The following is an 18,983-nucleotide window of genomic DNA, read 5'->3' as shown; positions in this document are numbered from 1 at the left end:
AGAGAGAGGGGATGTGTTCTCAGCAAAGGCAAGACTCCAGCATGTGCAAAGGCACAGAAGAATGAAAGTTTGGGTCATGGGAAGAAGGAGTTGTTCTGTGTGTCTTGGGGGCACGGTGGGCAACGAGGTAGGGAATACTAGTTGGGCCAGACTGTGAAAGGCACTGAAGCTGTTGTAAGGCTTTCTTCTGGAAGTGGGTGGTGGCTTTTAGTCAAGGGAGGTACACAACCAGTTTTATATTTGACATGGTAACTCTGGAAGTAACTACGAGTTCTGGTTAATAGCAGTCCTATCCAGCAGGCAGGAAGACCATTTGTAAGCTAATGAGACAATTCAGGTAAAAGAAAGTGAGGACCTGAACCGAGGTACTGACAGTGGAGGAGAAAGAGGAGCAAGACTGGGAAAGATTTACAAAGTCACCATGGCTGGACCTGATGAACGACTGCATATCGTTGATGAGGGAGATGGAGGTAATGCAGGGAGGATGACTCTAGGTTTCTATTTGTGGCAACAGGAGCACGATAGTGATATTCATTGAAATAGACATCTCAGGAAGAAGAATACACTTTGGGGGAAAAGTTGATCTCCATTTGGGAAACATTGAGTTTGAGATGCTTCTAGGACACTGCAGTACAGGTGCTGTCAGTAGCTGGAAATAACGTCTAGAATTCAGGGAAGAGCCAGAGTCGGAGATGTGGATTTGTGAGTATTTGGTGTATATGTGGTTTACGTTATGGGCAAACATGAGATCACCAGGGAAGAGCACCGTGATGGTGATAGAACAAGAGGTCATAGGATAAAACTGGTGAAGATCAGTGTGAGACATGGAGGCCTAAATCTAAAAGACCTATTGAGTTGAAGAAAAGTGATGAACAAAGGCAGGTTGTACTCTTTCAGCCTAGGCTTCATGAGGTTGATTCCTTTGCTTTGCAGGTTTAGAAGTTTGTCTTTATTAGTTCACCTAAGGGATGAACTGACCAAGGTCTTGACATCTGATTCATCTAACCAAACTCCTAAGAATCTGCTTCCTAAACTAGAATGAGGTTCTATTAATTCACAGGTGGAAATACTAAGATGCACAAAACTAATCAGGTACTGATGAAAGCATATAAACTCCAAACTCATATTGCTTTGTGTGTTATCTGCTTCAAGGTAGAGCCATTTCTATTAAAAAACTAGTATTGGCTGTCTTCAATAGTATTCAGGTGTCCTATGGAATAATACAGGCATACCTCATTTTATTGTGCTTCACTTTATTGTGCTCTGCAAATACTGCATTTTTTTTTACAAGTTGAAGGTTTGTGACAACCCTGAGTCAAGCAAGTCCATCAGCACCATTTTTTTCCAACAACACTTGCTCATTTCATGTGTCAGTTTCAGCAATTTTTAGCAGTATAGTATTTCCGAGTTGAGGTATGTACATTGTTTTTAAAGACGTAATGCTATTGCAGACATAGTAGACTACAGGATAGTCTAAACATAACTTTTATATGCACTAGGAAATCAAAAAATTTGTGTGACTTGTTTTACTATAATATTTGCTTTGTTGCAATGGTCTGGAACCAAACCCACTGTATCTCCAAGGTATGCCTGTTGTGTGACTGAAAGCCCCCAAACTAAGTGTACTATAGTTAAATAAGTTTGATAAAACTTGAGTCCTTCTCTTGGATGTTCACAAAGTACATACGAATTAAAGACTTTAAGAACTTCTAGGCCGAGCATGGTGGCTCACACCTGTAATCCCAGCACTTTGGGAGGTCGAGGCAGGCGGATCACAAGGTCAGGAGATCAAGACCATCCTGAACACGGTGAAACCCCGTCTCTACTAAAAATACAAAAAAATTAGCTGGGTGTGGTGGCGGCCGCCTGTAGTCCCAGCTACTTGGGAAGCTGAGGCAGGAGAATGGCGTGAACCCGGGAAGCGGAGCTTGCAGTGAGCCAAGATCGCACCACTGCACTCCAGCCTAGGCGACAGAGCGAGACTCCATCTCAAAAGTAAGTAAGTAAGTAAGTAAGTAAGTAAGTAAGTAAATAAATGAATAAATAAATAAATAAATATTTTTAAAAAAAGAACTTCTAGAGTAAAGCAACCTGTTATGCTTAACCCAGCATTTGCAAATCCCTTGATCATAGAACTTTCTCACCTATGATACCAGCCCTCATTTCTGACCTGGCATAATCTGTCTAATCAATAGCTCCTCTTGGATGTATAACATACATTTCAACCTTAACATGTTCAGAACCAGATTCTTGAAATCTGCCTCTCCCAGCTAGTTCTCATCTCCCCCATGTTAGTAAATTATGACTTCACTTTCCAGTTGCTTGATCCCAAAATCTTGGAGGCTTTCTTTTTCTAATACTCTGCATATAAAAATCAGCAAATCCTATTGGCTCCATGAAAACATATCCCAAATCTGACTACTTCTCAGCAGTTTCATTTTGACCATCCTAATCCAAACTGCTGCCAGCTTCCTCCTGGACTGTTACATTAGCTATCTGAGTGGTCTCCCCGCTTCCAAACTTGCTCCCCATAGTCTATTCTTCATACAGCAGCTTTTAAAACTCAAGTCAGATTGTGTCATTCCTCTGCTCAAAATCCTCCAATAGCTTCCCATCTCAGTCACAGTAAAAGTCAAAATTCTTAGAGTGGCCTATTGACGCCCTACCTGATCTGACCTTCCATTACTTCTCCGACTTGACCTCCCACCACTTTGCCCTTGGCTCACTCTGCTGCAGACACACCAGCTTCCTTGCTCATCCTCCTGCCTCAGGACCTTTGCACTTGCTGTGGTTGGTTTTGTTTTGTTTTTGTTTGTTTGTTTTGTTTTTTGTTTTCTGCAAGGAATGCTCTTCTCCAGACATCAGCATGGCTCACTTCCTCATTTCGTTAGGGTCTCTGCTCAAATGACCACTCATTTTCTAACCATCTTATTTAAAATATATCTGCTTTGTGTTTCTTCATAGCATTTATCAGCATGTCAGTGTGTGTATATATGTGTATGTATGCATATTTTGTTACTATCTGCACCCCCTGTCTCCCTCACAACTAGGATATAAGCTCCTTGAGAAGGACTTTGACTTCTTCATTGCTGTATCCAATATTTCAAAGAGTGTCTGACATGGTATAAATATTTTGTTAAAGATCTAAATAAATGAATACCCCCATTACTAGATGTGCAGAACACACCATGAGAAACCAGTTTAGACTTTTGGTGCCTGCTCTGGGCCGTGATACAGATTCATTTCTCCTTTTTCTTTTATTTTCTCTATTTTTGAGACAGAATCTCACTCTGTTGCCCAGGTTGCAGTGCAATGGCGTGATCTTGGCTCACTGGAACCTCCGTCTCCAGGGTTCAAGCGATTCTCCCTGCCTCAGCCTCCTGAGTAGCTGAGATTACAGGTGCCGCCACCACACCCAGCTAATTTTTATATTTTTAGTAGAGACAGGGTTTTTGCCATGTTGGCCAGGCTGTTCTCACACTCCTAACCTCAGGTGATCCACCCCCCTCAGCCTCCCAAAGTGCTTGGGATTACAGGCGTGAGCCACTGTGCCCAGTCCCTTTTCTTTTCCATATTCCTTATCAATCATCATGTCATCATAGAAGTACTTGGAATTGCAATTTTTCCAGACTGTATTTTATGCTGGTTTCATTTGAGATTGTTTGCAATATCATTAGAAAACAATCTGTAAGTCATAGGGATGGATAGACTACATCTGAGAGATTCCTGGGATTGGCTAATCTCATCTATTTATATTGTCTTTAAAAATAACTCATGATTTTGAAGTTCAGTTTGTTTTCAAGGGGTATGGGTAGATACTTGGAAAAGGCCTTAATAAAATGGAGGCTCTGAACCTAGGCCTGTAGACATGGGTGTCTTCTGTTTAAAGTATGCTGCCCTGTAAGAGGTCAAAATTTGGGGGTTTAAAATGGAAGGATGAAAAGCACCAGAGTCAACTGATCTAGAAGTCAATCAATACTTATGTTTGTTTTCAGGTGAATATCTATATTCATCTCAAGCAGAGCCACAGTTTTGCCTTAAACTTGTTTAGCTGTTTATTGTCAGTTTCCCCAGCTAGAGTGACAGTCCCATGAGAGGAGAGGCTTGTCTTGTCCACTGCATTTCCAGTGCTTAGATGGCAACTGACATGTAGTGGGTGCTGGTTAAATACTGGTCCCTTGGTCATGCTTTGCACATGTCCATTCTAGTCTTTTTCTGCTGCCTACTAAAGACTTATTCTTTGCTTCATGACTTACTCATTTGGTGCTTTTTACTTAATGATGCTCAACATGTACTTTCACACATACTAACTCAGGAGGCTGTTAATATTTATTGAGTACCTACTATGTGTTTCAAACAAAGGTACAGGAATATGTGAAGTTAGTATTCTAACCCATAATAAGCTACTTAGTCTCCAGGGATAGCTTGTATTTTGAAGCAGGAACTGCCTATATAAAACTTTCTCCTGAAAAAAATCGAGTAAAAAATATCTAAAAGTGCTATCTGATGCTTCCTTGCCATTTATGGAAGAGAGCAATGGAATGTGTCAAATAAGGGGAAGAAATGAAGACAGAGAGAGTATTGACTTAAGTAAAAGGTCACATACTTACTAAAGGAGTTGCAACACAAGCCAAGCAACTCATAGCATCTTGTAAAAGATGCGGGATTCCATCGCTTGAACCCGGGAGGTGGAGTTTGCAGTGAGCCGAGATCGGGCCACTGCACTCCAGCCTGAGCTACAGAATGAGACTCGGTCTCAAGAAAAAAAAAAAAAAAGATGCTTGATTCCACTTACCCTCCCTCAGTGATGATTCAAAAGCCCATTAGCCTGTTTGAGCTAAGATGTAAGACAATGACCTCTAACTCCAATCTTAATAATAGCACAAGTACTGAAGGTACCCACTGTTTTGCTAGAGTTCCAAACCACTCTTAATATAGTTTTATATTCCATCCAATATTTTGTTCTTGATGTTTTCTGATCTTCCAATTGTACTGCACCCCTAGGAAAAAACCAAAATTTTTTTTATGAGAAAGCTAATTTTCAATTCATAGAGTTAAGAAGCAAATCTTATAAACTTTCCTTCCTAAGCATATAGCTATACCCTTGAGAGAACCTTAGCTCATCGTGTGCTCATGAAAAGAACACAATATCCTGTGTGAGTCAAACCTGGAGATGCCAAATGGTGATATATAAGCTTTTAAAGGAGGTCAGAGAACTGAGCCAACACTTCAGCTTTGTTCTTTAAGGGTAAAATACTGGGGGTTATGGGCACTGCATATTATGCAGGAGGGGTGATGGATGATGTCCTCATTATCATTGTTTTCTAGATTTGAGCTGGTTGCAAGGTGGGGCTGGAAAGTCCCCTGCTGGTAATAATGTCAAGTGTATTGGTAATTGTGACTCAGAGGCACCATCAAAATTGATATGTAAGTGTGAAGGTAAATGCTTTCTTTAAATATAGTTTCTCTTCTTATTTCTCCATAATACTCATGGGACACTTTCGATGATTTAAAGCAGAATGATTTACTATGACTTCAATGTTCTAAGGAACTCTTCTATCTACCCTTGACCTCATCTCCACTGCTATTGTTTTAGTAAGGGTTCTAGTTAGAAATCTTTTCTACCAAGGGCAGGAACTTTTTTACTATTGGGGTCCTCTGAAGTTTCACTAAAAAATCAGCTCACAGAAGGCAGGTTAATTGGAGAAAAGGTACACAAGTTTCATGTATATACACAGAAGACTTCAGAATGAAGACCTGAAGATACAAGGGAATTGTCCATTTTTATGCTTAGGTTCAACAAAGTATGGACAACCATGCAGAAATGTGATTGGAACCAGCCTGGGCAACATAGTGAGACACTGTTTCTACCAAAAAAAAAAAAAAAAATGTAGCTAGATACGGGGGTGCGTGCCTGTAGTCCCAGCTATCAGGAGGCTGAGGCAGGTTGTTCTTGGCTGCTCCCAGTTTCTGGTGATGGTTAGCATTCTTTGACCCGGGGCAGCAACACTCCAGTCTTTTCTCTGTGGCCACATTACCTTCTCCTGTAATGTCTGTGTAATTTCCCTTTGCCTCACTCTTATAAAGGCACCTGTTAATGTGCTTAGGGCTCACCTGGATCATCCAGGGTAAACTCCTCATCTCAAGATCCCTAACTTCATTGCATCTGAAAAGACTCTTCACACGTAAGATCACATTCATAGATTCCAGGCATTAAGGCATAGGCATGTCTTTGGGAGGGGGCACCATTCAACCCACTCTATACGCCGTATTTATTATTCTGTATGTGTAGCTTAAGTCTGTCTTGCTAGCAGCTACAAAGGTTTTTAAATTAGCATTCTGACCTGAACCTTCATAAATCATTATTCCTTGAGGACAGCAGCCAAGGACAAGACTAGATTAAGATTCTGAATGGAGAATGGTTGATAGAGGGAGTTAGACACTCATAACCAATCGCCAGAGACGAGGCAGGAGATTCACATGCGTTAAATATCTTTTCCATTCGCTTTCAAATGTGGCCTTGTGGCCAGGTGCTGTGGTTCAGACCTGTATTCCCAGCACTTTGGGAGGCTGAGGCAGGAAGATCACTTGAGGCCAGGAGCTCAAGGCTGCAGTGAGCTATGATCTTGGTATGCAGGGAGTGCCACTGCACTCCAGTCTGGGCATCAGAGAGAGACCCTGTTAAAAAAAAAAAAAAAAAGTGGCCTTGTTTGATTCTTATTACAAATCTGTGATGGACTTTGTCTAATCCACACTCCTGCAAATGCGGAAACAGGCTCAAGAAACTAGGTAACAATGTTCTGAAGTCCCACCAACCAAGGGCAGAGCCAAGATTTTGACCCAAATCTCAGTTCTTGTCTCCAAAGCATACATCCTCTGTCACAAATGGGAATTTCTGGGTGCATCTGGGATCTCCAAGCCAGTTGTTACTGCCATATGCCTATGTCCTCCCTCTGCTGGGGTTCCCAATAAGGAGAAGAGGACAGAGCTCTTAAGGCTTTGACAAAATTTGAGTCCTTGGTCTAGGTCAATAGTTTCTGGATTCTGTACACTATATTAGGAAAGGAGAGGAAAGAAATAATTATGAACAGTGTTCATCTCTGTCATGATCACATATGATTACCATCATTGCATCTCCATAACTAGAAAACTGAACAGGTAGGACAGGCTTGAAAAATCCAAAAATGATTTTCAGGGTGGGGGATTGAGCAAGGATATATGAAGGTATCAGCGTGACAATTTAGTAATCAGTTTCTTCCTCAATAAATTTAAAGAAAAAACCCAGAGGCAATAAGTTTTTTTGTGAAGACTAATTATGATACTTTGAATTTAAAAATGAATAAATATGCTCTGGAGGAAAAGAAAAGCAAATACATGGAAGATAAAACAGTTTGGTTTCAAGATGAACACTTAAATATAAATTTTGAATGTCTCTTTGCTGGGTAAGGAAACTTTTTCATTCTAACTATGAAGAACTGGAGAGAGAATTTCTTCTCTGGTCATATGCAGAAACTTCAGATCCTTTCTTGCTTCACCTTAAAAATAATTGAATAACATCAGCATCCAAGAATTTGAAGACAGCATCATTAATGGATGGATGATAGTTCAACCTGCCTGAGAGAAACTGCATTTAAGAAGAAAGCCCCGGCCGGGCTCAGTGGCTCAGGCCTGTAATCCCAGCACTTTGGGAGGCCGAGGTGGGCGGATCACGAGGTCAGGAGATCCAGACCATCCTGGCTAACACGGTGAAACCCATCTCTACTAAAAATACAAAAAATTAGCCGGGTGTGGTGACGGGCGCCTGTAGTCCCAGCTACTCGGGAGACTGAGGCAGGAGAATGGCGTAAACCCGGGAGGCGGAGCTTGCAGTGAGCCCAGATCGCGCCAGTGCACTCCAGCCTGGGCAACACAGGGAGTCTCTGTCTCCAAAAAAAAAAAAAAGAAGAAGAAAGCCCCTGATGGCTCAGCCCTTGGTAAGAGTGTATTCCTGCTAAAGATGGAGGTTAAATGCTTAGAATTGCTGACCAGTTACCTCCTTTGCGACGGTTATTAGGCAGAGTAGCCGATTTTTAATTAGATTTAAATGTGTGAATCACTAATGGTTAATGACAAACACTTTAATTATCGGGCCTTTCATTTTTTCTGGAAAGCCTCAGACTGCTCCTGGAATCCTTAATGTGGGCATGTGAAGAATATGGGCATTAATGGGTCTCAGAAGTTTTTCTGTTTTATCTTGTAGACAAAGGTACAAACCGTTAACTCGATTTTATTGAATGTCTCTTCATAGTCAAGATATAGGTTAATGCCTCGGGGCTTGGAGATCCACACCAGGACACAGCCCCACTGGTTGGCTTCATTGCCTGCTCTCTCACTCTCCTGGATCCAGCTCCTGAAAGTGTTTTACTTCTCACCAGGATGCTTCCAGAGGATTTCAACTGATTAGCCAATCAAGGTAAATTCTGATAAGCATAGACCTCTCCACACATATTTAAATCTTATTAGTGGATTCTTCCAGAGAGAAAGCCTTTTGAGATGTAGAGAGATGAAGCTGTGATAGTGGAATGACAGATCTGGGGTTAATAATTCCTGGCAGGGGAGCCTGCCTGGAGTGTCTCATGTCTCTCCAATGATGGCAGATGCCTCCTTGCTAATTAGAAGCTGACTGAACTGGCCGTTCTGAAAGCAGTAGCTCTAGCTATAGCTGAAATGACAGTCACACATGCTTAGTGTAAAAAGGTCTCTGACCATTTAAGTCGTCTTCACACATGATCACAAGTGTCTGCAAATTCCAAAAGCAAAGCATACTTGGTACCATAGACTCTCCATTCCCTGTGGCTTAAGGCTGTCTCTGGCCATCACTCATAGTCTGAGGTATGCTCAGTCTTCTGGAATTTACAGCTATCAGCCAGGATGATGGTATCTTTCCAAGTTGAAAAATGTCTTTCAGATGTTAACTAAAATTTTAAACAAACACTGTTTAGGCAAAGATGTCACAGAGAGGTTATTTACATTTAAGATAGGAGGTACATTTAGTAACATAATCTATGATATTTACAGAAAACTTATTGGACGTTAACTTTTGTCTTCCAACAACCCTGTGATGGAGGTAGTATTATCCTAATTTACAGATGAGAAAACAGACAGAGAGATTAAGTAACTTGCAGAAGGTAACCCAGCTGGTAAGTAGCAGAGCTGGTTCCAAAGCCCGCACTCTGAACTATAATGCTAAAATTTGCATATATAATCTATGTGATTCTTACTTTCAGTTGCATAATTGATTTTGCCACATGGATGAAGACAACTTGAACAAGGGCAACATGGACAGCAGAGAGGCACTAGAGAATGATAGTCTGAAACATGGAGTCCCATGTCACCTAGTAATGAGTTGATCCCCCAGGTCTAGCACATATGGCTGTGAAAGCTTGGGCAAATTGTCTTAGGACCTCAGTTTCCTCATCTGCAAAATGGGGACAATAAGGGTACATAACTCATAGGATTGTAATGGTTATATGCGACAACTGTGACAATACCTAATATTAATTGAATGTTTCTTTTTGTGCCAAAAATGAGAAAGATGGACGTGATTAGCTTTGCCCCGGCATATAGGCATTTTCATTAGCTATTCTTATTATTATTTTATTACCACCTGTCAAACCCATTTTGACAAACTTCAAGAGATCATCAGCTTCTTTTGCCATATCAGAATTTTGACCTACTGAATATGGCTCTTTATAAGTGGGTCAGGGATGGAGCTTGGAAATCTTTTTTGTTATGTACAATTTCACCTATAATTTATTTTCCATTTTAATCTAATGCATAATTGAAAACACTTTTAGAATATCACATTATATATTGCTTCTATTACTCTCAGAAATACTTTGTCTTTGTCATAGGGTATTACTAAATCTAGCTGAATTTCCAACTTCCCAAGAATCTGATAAACAGGCTCATTTTTCTTCACAGATTAGTAAGGAGAAGGAAATTAACTCTGAATCCTGATTCTTATCTATAGTTTAAGGGAAAAAATACAGTTAAAGTGACTTGAAATGATAGTCGTAGTCAAAATGATGGGGTTATTCTGCAGCTGTCAGGGGTACCCATGAGCTGCAAAGTCACACCTGCAATAACAGCCTTGATTTTCTAATCCATTTCACAATCCACTCTTGGCATGAAGCACTTTCTACCTTTCGAACTGTCAGATTCTTGGGCTGAGCAAATTGGGTACAGCTTTTCGATCACGCATTCATTTCCTTCCCAGCTTTAAAACTGATTTCACATTACCAGTATGATTTATCAAGAAGAGAGCCATCTTAAGGCACAAGCCTAAATTATAGAGGCAGCCCTGGGGTGTAGGCAAAAGCACTGCAGAATTTCAGATATAATAAAACAGGGTGAGCCTGCTATTACCTGTGTCCTAGATATAAAAGGTGTTCATCTGATAGCCTGGAACAGCTGGCACCAACACCCCACTTTATTAAGGGGCTGCTGTTTCCATATTTCCAGGCCAGGAAGCCCTATTTCTTAGTAGCTAGAATTGAATTCATTAAAAAAACAAAACAAACCAAGTTTGGATCACTCTTATCAAGCAATCAAGCATAGTCTGTTGATTAGGGCCAGCCTGAAGCCAGCTAGTTGGGTAAAGTTAGCTGTCTTCTTTCCAGTTAGTGTTTCTCACCCCTCCTCCATAGGCCTTCCCAAGGCGTTCAATGCCTATGCTTCCCACTTCCTTCTAGCAAAACCAGCTCTCACACCCTTTAATCAAGCATCAGTACAGTTGACCCTTGAACAATGCAGGAATTAGAGGCTCTGACCTCATGCACAGTAAAAACCTGCATAACTTTTGACTCCCCCAAATTAACTAATAGGCTACTATTGACCAGAAGCCTTACCAAAACATAAACCAATAACATATGTGACTAACACATATTTTATATAGGTATTATATACTATATTCTATGATAAAGTAAACTAGAGAAAAGAAAATGTTATTAAGAAAATCATACAGGGCCAGGTGTGGTGGCTCATGCCTGTAATCCCAACACTTTGGAAGTCTGAGGCAGGTGAATTGCTTGAGCCCAGGAGTTTGAGACCAACCTGGGCAACACAGCAAATACAAAAAATACAAAAATTAGCTGGCATGGTGGCACATGCCTGTAGTTCCAGCTACTTGGGAGACTGAGGTGGGAGGTTCACTTGGGATGTGAGGTTGAGGCTGCAGTGAGCTATGATTGTGTCACTGCACTCCACCTTGGGCAACAGAGTGAGACCCTGTCTCAAAAAAAAAAAAATCATAAGGAAAAGAAAATATATTTACCATCCATTAAATGGAAGTGGACCACCATAAAGATCTTCATTCTCGCCATCTTCACATTGAGTAGGTGAGGAAGAGGGAGAGGACAGGTTCGTCTTGCTGTCTCAGGGGTGGCAGAGGGAGAAGAAAATCCACAACCCACACATAAGTGGAGCTGCACAGTACAAACCCATGTTGTTTAAGGGTCACCTGTACTGTAATGTGCTTGTATCTTCTTAAGGCTTTTACTTTTACTCTCCTAACTCATTACACTGTCAGAGGCCAAATCCCTAATTGAAGGGTTGGGGGACAGTGTGATGGAGGAACAATTGAATGAGAAGATTGGATGTTCAACGTCTGGGTTTTAGATCTGCTATCTATCAGGCTTTTCACCTACCCTTTCACTCTGGGCCCTCAGTTTCTTTATCTGTCAAATGGCTAGGTTGGAGAATCTGGATTTTTATAACTCATAGGCTCATGGATCATTAGTGATGCTCATTCTGCAGAAGAGGAAAGCAAAATACAGTATTATTTCTGTTTTCTGCTCTGATGTTCTGCAATTCTAACAGAGTTGGAATCTAAACTCATGGGGGAACATTTTGAGGATGTTAACACATTATCCCTGAATATATGCCTCACCATGGGCATGGAGATGGGGGAGGAACTGGTATGAATTCAGTGTCTTGTGAAGTGCATGCTGTGGCCTATAGGATTCTCACTACTGCTCTTTGAAGGATATAATGTTACTGTCAAAATGGAGGTGAGGATATTTAAACTTAGGACTTACCCAAGGATATACCACTAGACAGTGGCAAGGTCTATCAGTTTCTCCAGTGTCTACCACAAGACTGGCCCCATGCATAATATCTGACTTGAAAGATAATTCTGGGCAAATTCCTGTGATCCCAGGTGGGAAGTCCCAGCTGCTCTGCTTGTTTGCCCATCCCCAACATTCTTGTGTTCAAAGACTGTGGATTTCTTTAGACTCAGGAGTCCAGCATAAGATGTGTAGTTGTACCTAAGACAGTGCCAACGAACGCACTTTACCTGGGCCAGCTAAAACCACAGGTAGTGGGTAGGTGACCAGCTAGTATTGTTGGAAGAAGACTGAAAGGTCTCCGGTTATAGCCCATCTATTCTCTGTTAGGGTGGTCAACTTGTCTCAATCTCTCTGGGATGTTCTGTTTTTTTTTTTTTTTTTTTTTTTTTTTTTTAATTTTTTTATTACTATACTTCAAGTTCTAGGGTACATGTGCACAACATGCAGATTTGTTACATAGGTATACGTGTGCCATGTTGGCTTGCTGCACCCATTAGCTCATCGTTTATATTAGGTATTTCTCCTAATGCTGTCCCTCACCCAGCCCCCACCCCATGACAGGCCCCGGTGTGTGATGTTCCCCGCCCTGTGTCCAAGTGTTCTCATTGTTCAATTCCCACCTATGAGTGGGGATGTTCTCAGTCTTAAAACTGAAACTCCTAGGTCTAGAGAACTCCCTCTGTCCCAAGAAAATGGAATGGTTGGTCATCCTACAATTTCCTGAGCTCTGAATTTCTGTAACTGGGAGAATATGCCTTATACTCTATATTCAATACAAATAAAACAAATTTCTGCCTGTTGGCATGTTACCTTATCAAACTTGGAGGTTATGTTTGAGATGCAAATAGAGACTTCTACGGAGTATGCAAAGTTTATTTTGGGGCAGGAAGACTCTCAAATGACCCAAAACCTGGATGCAGTAAGAAGCCTCGAGATTATTGGTGGGGAAAGCAATGCCACAGATACTTTCTCATGAGCACAAGCCATGCTCCAGACTGATGCTCCCAATTGCAGGGTTGATTTGCAATCAAGCTGCTTCCCACCTGAGTAAGTCTGTTGGTTAAGAAGCAGGTGAATGGCCACAGAGAATCGTTTGTTTAACCAGGAACTACAGTTATTGGTTCTCTAAAACCAACCTGGGAAAATTGGGTAATTACAATTGCAAGGGGCAAACTCTAACTTAAAGGTACATGCACAGGCTTAGATGTGGATACTGACATAGTTTGGATGTGTGTCCCCACCCAAATATCATATTGAAATGTAATCCGCAATATTGGAGGTGGGGCCTGGTGGGAGGTGATTTGGATCATAGGGCCAGATTTCTCATGAATATACACAGAAAGATTTGCCTCACCCTTGTTCTAACTGAAGGGAGAGAGATTCCCAAAATTCACGAAATGAATGAATTAGGAACCTTCCAGGGAGAAATAGGCACCTTCCAGGGAGAAGAAAAGAGCATTGAATACCATGCCAGGGATTTAACACATACCATTTAATTTGATTCTTTTGGTAACCTTCCTTGTACATCACCATCCCCCTACACTGGGTCCCGTGCATAGATGAGGAAAAGGAGACTCAGGCCCAGGGAGAGGATAAGAGCTTGTGCAAGTTCACATGGCTGTTTGCTCTATCCAGCCTACTAACTGGGGACAGGGCTCAGAGAATGGACTTCCTCAGTTTGCCTGAGGAGGCCCTCTGTGCACAGGAATTACCTGCTAATTTTTGAGACTAGGGAAGCCCACAGTGGGACAGTTATTTAGCACAGCTTCATGTGCCAGTGCCAGGAGGCAACACAGGCTCAGATGTGGATACTGACATAGTTTGGATGTGTGTCCCCACCCAAATCTCATATTGAAAGGTAATCCCCAGTGTTGGAGCTGGGGCCTGATGGGAGGTGATTGGATCCTCGGGCCAGATTTCTTATGAATGATTTAGCAGCATTGCTCTTGGTATTGTCCTTGAGATAGTGAGTGAGTTCTCGTGAGATCTGGTTGTTTAAAAGTATGTAGCACCTTCCCCTTCACTCTCTTGCTTCTGCTTTCACTATGTGAAGTGTCCGCTCTTGCTTTGCCTTCTGCCATGATTGTAAGCTTCCCCAGAAGAGGCCTCCCCAGAAGCCAAGTGATGTTGGGGCTATCCTTGTATAGCCTGCAGAATCATAAGCCAATTAAACCTCTTTTCTTATAAGTTACCCAGTCTCAGGTATTTCTTTATAGTCATGCAAGAACGGCCTAATACACATAACAAAGACAAATGTATCCAGACAGCAAACAGAACTATTGGAAGGTACAGGAACCAGTATATCTAGAGGTAGCCAAGCAAAGTTCCCAAGTGGCCCGCAGCTGGGGGTGCGGCCAAATGTGCCTGAGCATCAGAGTGGGGCATGCAGCTCAACACCACTCTGGCCTCACTCCCTGGAGATTCTGATTCAGGGAGTCTGAGGCAGCATGGAAAGGTGAACTTTAAACAAGCTGACTTAACCACTGCCAATTTGGGAACTACTGATTTACGAAGTAGAACCCAGAACCCAGAAAATGAGGCCTGCATCCTGTTCCTTTCTCAGCTACAGACTAACTTCGTAAGACAATTTTAACTCTTAGGTGCCTTCTGTGATGGTGTGAATAGGTAGGTTGCCTTGTGGGTGGTCAAAACATGGCACAGCATTCATTTATCATCCTCATGTCTCAGTTTCCCCAAATGTATGATGAAGCGATATCTGAAAGCACTGTTCTGAAATCTTGTGAGGATAAGTTAAATGCAGACATGGAGTACTATGAACTCTTTGGAGGAGAGGAATTCCAGTGATTATTAAAATAGCACTTTACTGTAATAGCCAAATGAAGTGCCATTTTAAAATTCTTGATCATCTTGAAGATACAGTTCTTGAGTCATGAAGCCCATAACAATCTCTTTTTTTTTCTTTTTTTTTTTTATTATACTTTAAGTTCTAGGGTACATGTGCATAACGTGCAGGTTTGTTACATATGTATACTTATGCCATGTTGGTGTGCTGCACCCATCAACTCGTCAGCACCCATCAATTCATCATTTATATCATGTATAACTCCCCAACGCAATCCCTCCCTCCTCCCCCCTCCCCATGATAGCCCCGGTGTGTGATGTTCCCCTTCCCGCGTCCAAGTGATCTCATTGTTCAGTTCCCACCTATGAGTGAGAACATGCTGTGTTTGGTTTTCTCTTCTTGTGATAGTTTAACAATCTCTTAATTATTCAGGTGAAAATCAGTTGGAACTATGTGCATCATCTTCCTGTACTTAGAGGGGAAAGCGGCTATCGAGGGTCATTCTCTTCTTTCTTCCCCTGACCACAGGCACTTTATGTAAACCCACGGGTGGGTGTTCATGGGAAGAGGGACCAATCCTTAACCAGTTCATTTGAGTTCCTATTTCATTCAGTAGCTAATACAGGAAACCTTAACAGGGTTTCTGATGTGCAAATAGACTTTGTTTAAAAAGTTCATTTGGAACTTGGAAAACGACAATGTGTCTAAACTGTGGTTAGTTCACCTCCCTTCTCTCACATCCTTAAAAATATCATTTAACAGTTACCTGAAGTCCTGAACAAAGAAGGTGAAAGAACTGGGCAATTACGTTTAGCACTGTGTTTATGGGGTAACACGTAGAGCAAAGAAAAAACAGTTTCCTAACACAGAGACATCGGGAATTGGGGACATTTGCCTTCCCCTAGGAAAAAGGACAGTCTCCCTCTTCAGCTGGCCAGGGGGAGAAGAACACTCGGCTGCACATCGGAGTTGATGGTGGCTCCTATGACGTGGGTGGGTTAGGTTGGGTTTGGGTTTTAAGAATAAGATTGTTGGCTCCTCAGTTGTGGGATGGAGATATTCAGAATCAACTTGTGTCCATCAGCAGATGAATGGATAAAGAAACTGTGGTATACGAACACAGTGGAATACTATGCAGCCTTTAAAAAGAAGGAAATTCTGTCATGTGTGACACAAGGATGGAATTAGAGAACATTATGCTAAATGAAATGAGTCAGGCACAGAAAGATAAATACTGCATGTTCTCACTTTATGTGGGATCTAAAACAATCAAACTCGTAGAAGCAGAGAGTACAATGGCAGTTTCCAGAGGCTTTGGGTAGAGCAGAAAATGGGGAGATGATTGTTAAAAGATACAAAGTCTCAGTTAAACAGGAGGAATATGGGTTTTTTTTTTTTTTTTTTTTTTTTAGTTCTGTTGAACAGCATGGTGAATATAGTTGATAATAGAGTATTGCGCATGTCAAAATTGCTAAGAGAACAAATTTTAAATGTTCTCACCACAAAAAGTGATAAGTATTTAAGGTGATAGATATGCTAATTGGCTTGATTGAATTATTCTACATTGTATTCATAAATCATTATAACCTCACTTTATACCCTAAAACATCACTTTAGGGTAATGTTTTACCGAGATTACTTTAGTCATCTGTCCAACCAGGCCAAGAGGCAGGAAATGGAGGTGATCCTTTGAGACTCTTCTACCCCACCCCACCTCCAGTTCTTTCTTCTTCAGCTGCCTTTCCTTCCCAGCTCCCACCCTCTCCTCCTGCCCCACACCCCACCCTGGCACCTGTTCCATTTCACATTCCTGCAGGGCTTTCCTTTCCCATTGAGCTCTCACCTTAGAAGGCAGATTTGCCAGTAAAAGCTCCAGAGGGTTTTTGCCATCACACCTTTTCTCTTTCTTGGTTCTGTTGTATGGGATGGGGTCTGGTGTGGGCAGAATTCCATCACCCATTAAGGTTTAGTTTATGTCTCCCACACCTCTCCAGCTCTATGCTTTTTAGCTAGAGTATTGAACTTGAGCAAATGTGTAATTTTTGTATGCTTCAGTTTTTATTTACAAAGTGGAGATCATACTTTCCCTCATTTTCATCCTCTTCCCTGTTGAGCTGTTTGTTCTTCCCTCCCACATGCCCTGCTGATTCTCTCCTCTTCCCATGACCTCGGCTGACGGATGTTCAGGCCAGGCCTTCCTCACCTTGAGAAGGGATAGATTCGATGACTTGCCCCCAGCCCCCATTACTGTCCACAGGGGCCTGTGCCACTGTACCGTGTTGTTTCTGAAATGCAGTCATTCCTCACCCACCACAGCAGCCATGGCTGGACTCAAGTACAGACCCTCAGTTGGGGCTCTGGCTTCCTTGCCTTGTCTACCGTTTCTTCTCCTTATACATCCCCTCCTTAGGTACTTCCTCTTGCTATGTCTTACATAGCAAGATAATTCATGCTAGCCTGTTTCCAGGAAAAAATCTCACCACTTCTGGCTTGATATGGTTTGGCTGTGTCCCTACCCAAATCTCATCTTGAATTGTAGCTCCCATAATTCCCTCATGTCATGAAAGGGACCCAGTGGGAGGTAACTGAATCACGGGGGAGAATCTTTCCTGTGCTGTTCTCACCATAGTGAGTAAGTCTCATGAGAGCTGATGGTTTTATAAAGAGGAGTTCCCCTGCACACATTTTCTCTTGCCTGCTGCCATGTAAGGCGTGACTTTGCTCCTCCTTGCCTTCTGCCATGATTGTGAGGCCTTCCCAGCCATGTGGAACTGTGAGTCAAACCTCTTTTCTTTATAAATTACCCAGTCATGGGAATGTCTTTATTAGCAGCATGAGAACAGACTAATGCATGCCCTTTGCTGATACTTTTTCCTCCTCATGGAATATTCTTTCAGCTAAGCAAATTGAGAAACTGTCTAATTTCAGCTCAAATTAAATGCCACCTCCATGACATTTTACTCATGGTAGCAATCACAAGTAAGCCCCTCCCATCCTGTGCTCCCTACCTACAGCACTCATGTGTGCCAGCTGTGAATGCTGTTTGCTGATTCACTTGTCTCCTCTCCTCTACTAGATGATAATGGGAGCCTAAGGAGTGCAGGGGAAAGTTTTGCTTGGAATTAGAAGATGGGACCCTGATGTCAACCTGGTTGTTAACACTGGAAGGTTACTTAGCTTTCCTGGGCTTCAGTTTCCTCATCTATTAAATGAGGTGGTTGACCCAGGTGTCCTTGAAGGTCTCCACCAGCACTAAGTCTCTGTGAACTCTTTAGCAGAACTTTAGGGTCCACCCAACCATGTGTATTTATCTTCTTGCCTTGCCTCTGCCTCTTTCTGGAAGGGGATGAGAATTAGCTGACCATTTTCTCAGTGGCCAGTGGGCTACCCAGTGATGCAGAGGGCACTAAAATGGTAGTTAAGAGAATGGGCCTTGGGTCATTCAGGTTGGAGTTTGAATTCAGCTCTATGCTTTTTAGTTAAAGCATTGAATTTGAGCAAATGAGTAACCTTTGTATACTTCAGTTTTTATTTACAAAATGGAGATCATAGCAACATCGACCTCAGAGGGTTGCTGACAGGTTAAGACGATAATTTAATGAAGATCTCATAATAAACAATAAATAGATGTATGAGTGGTAAAGATCAAACTTCTATCAAGATAATGTGTGGGAGTTACTTAACGAAGTCTGGGTCTCAGCCATGGACGCACATTAAAATCATCTGGGGAGTATTTTTTTAAAAAAAATACCATCGCCTGGGCCCCAGTCCAAATTGAATAAGAATCTCTGGGGGGTAGCATTCTGGCATTGGTATTGTTGAAGCAGCTCTCCAAGATTTTCTAATTTACGGCAAGATTGTGAACCATCGTTCTAACGAGAATTTAGTTGACCCCAAGAGAGGAAAATCCACGTTGAATAACAAATTTCTAAGACAGGCTTTAGAGAAGTTTGAGGAACTTGGGCAAAGAAAGGCCTGCTTCCCCAGTGCAGGGGCCATGAAGTTCTCTAAACTCATGTCTGTCTCCCAGACTCTTCCTAGTAGGCCTAGATAAAAAGCAACCTGCCTGA

The sequence above is a fragment of the Rhinopithecus roxellana genome, chromosome 4 (assembly GCF_007565055.1).
Source record: "Rhinopithecus roxellana isolate Shanxi Qingling chromosome 4, ASM756505v1, whole genome shotgun sequence".
Taxonomy (NCBI): Eukaryota; Metazoa; Chordata; class Mammalia; order Primates; family Cercopithecidae; genus Rhinopithecus; species Rhinopithecus roxellana.
Note: the sequence above shows the minus strand (reverse complement) of the source record.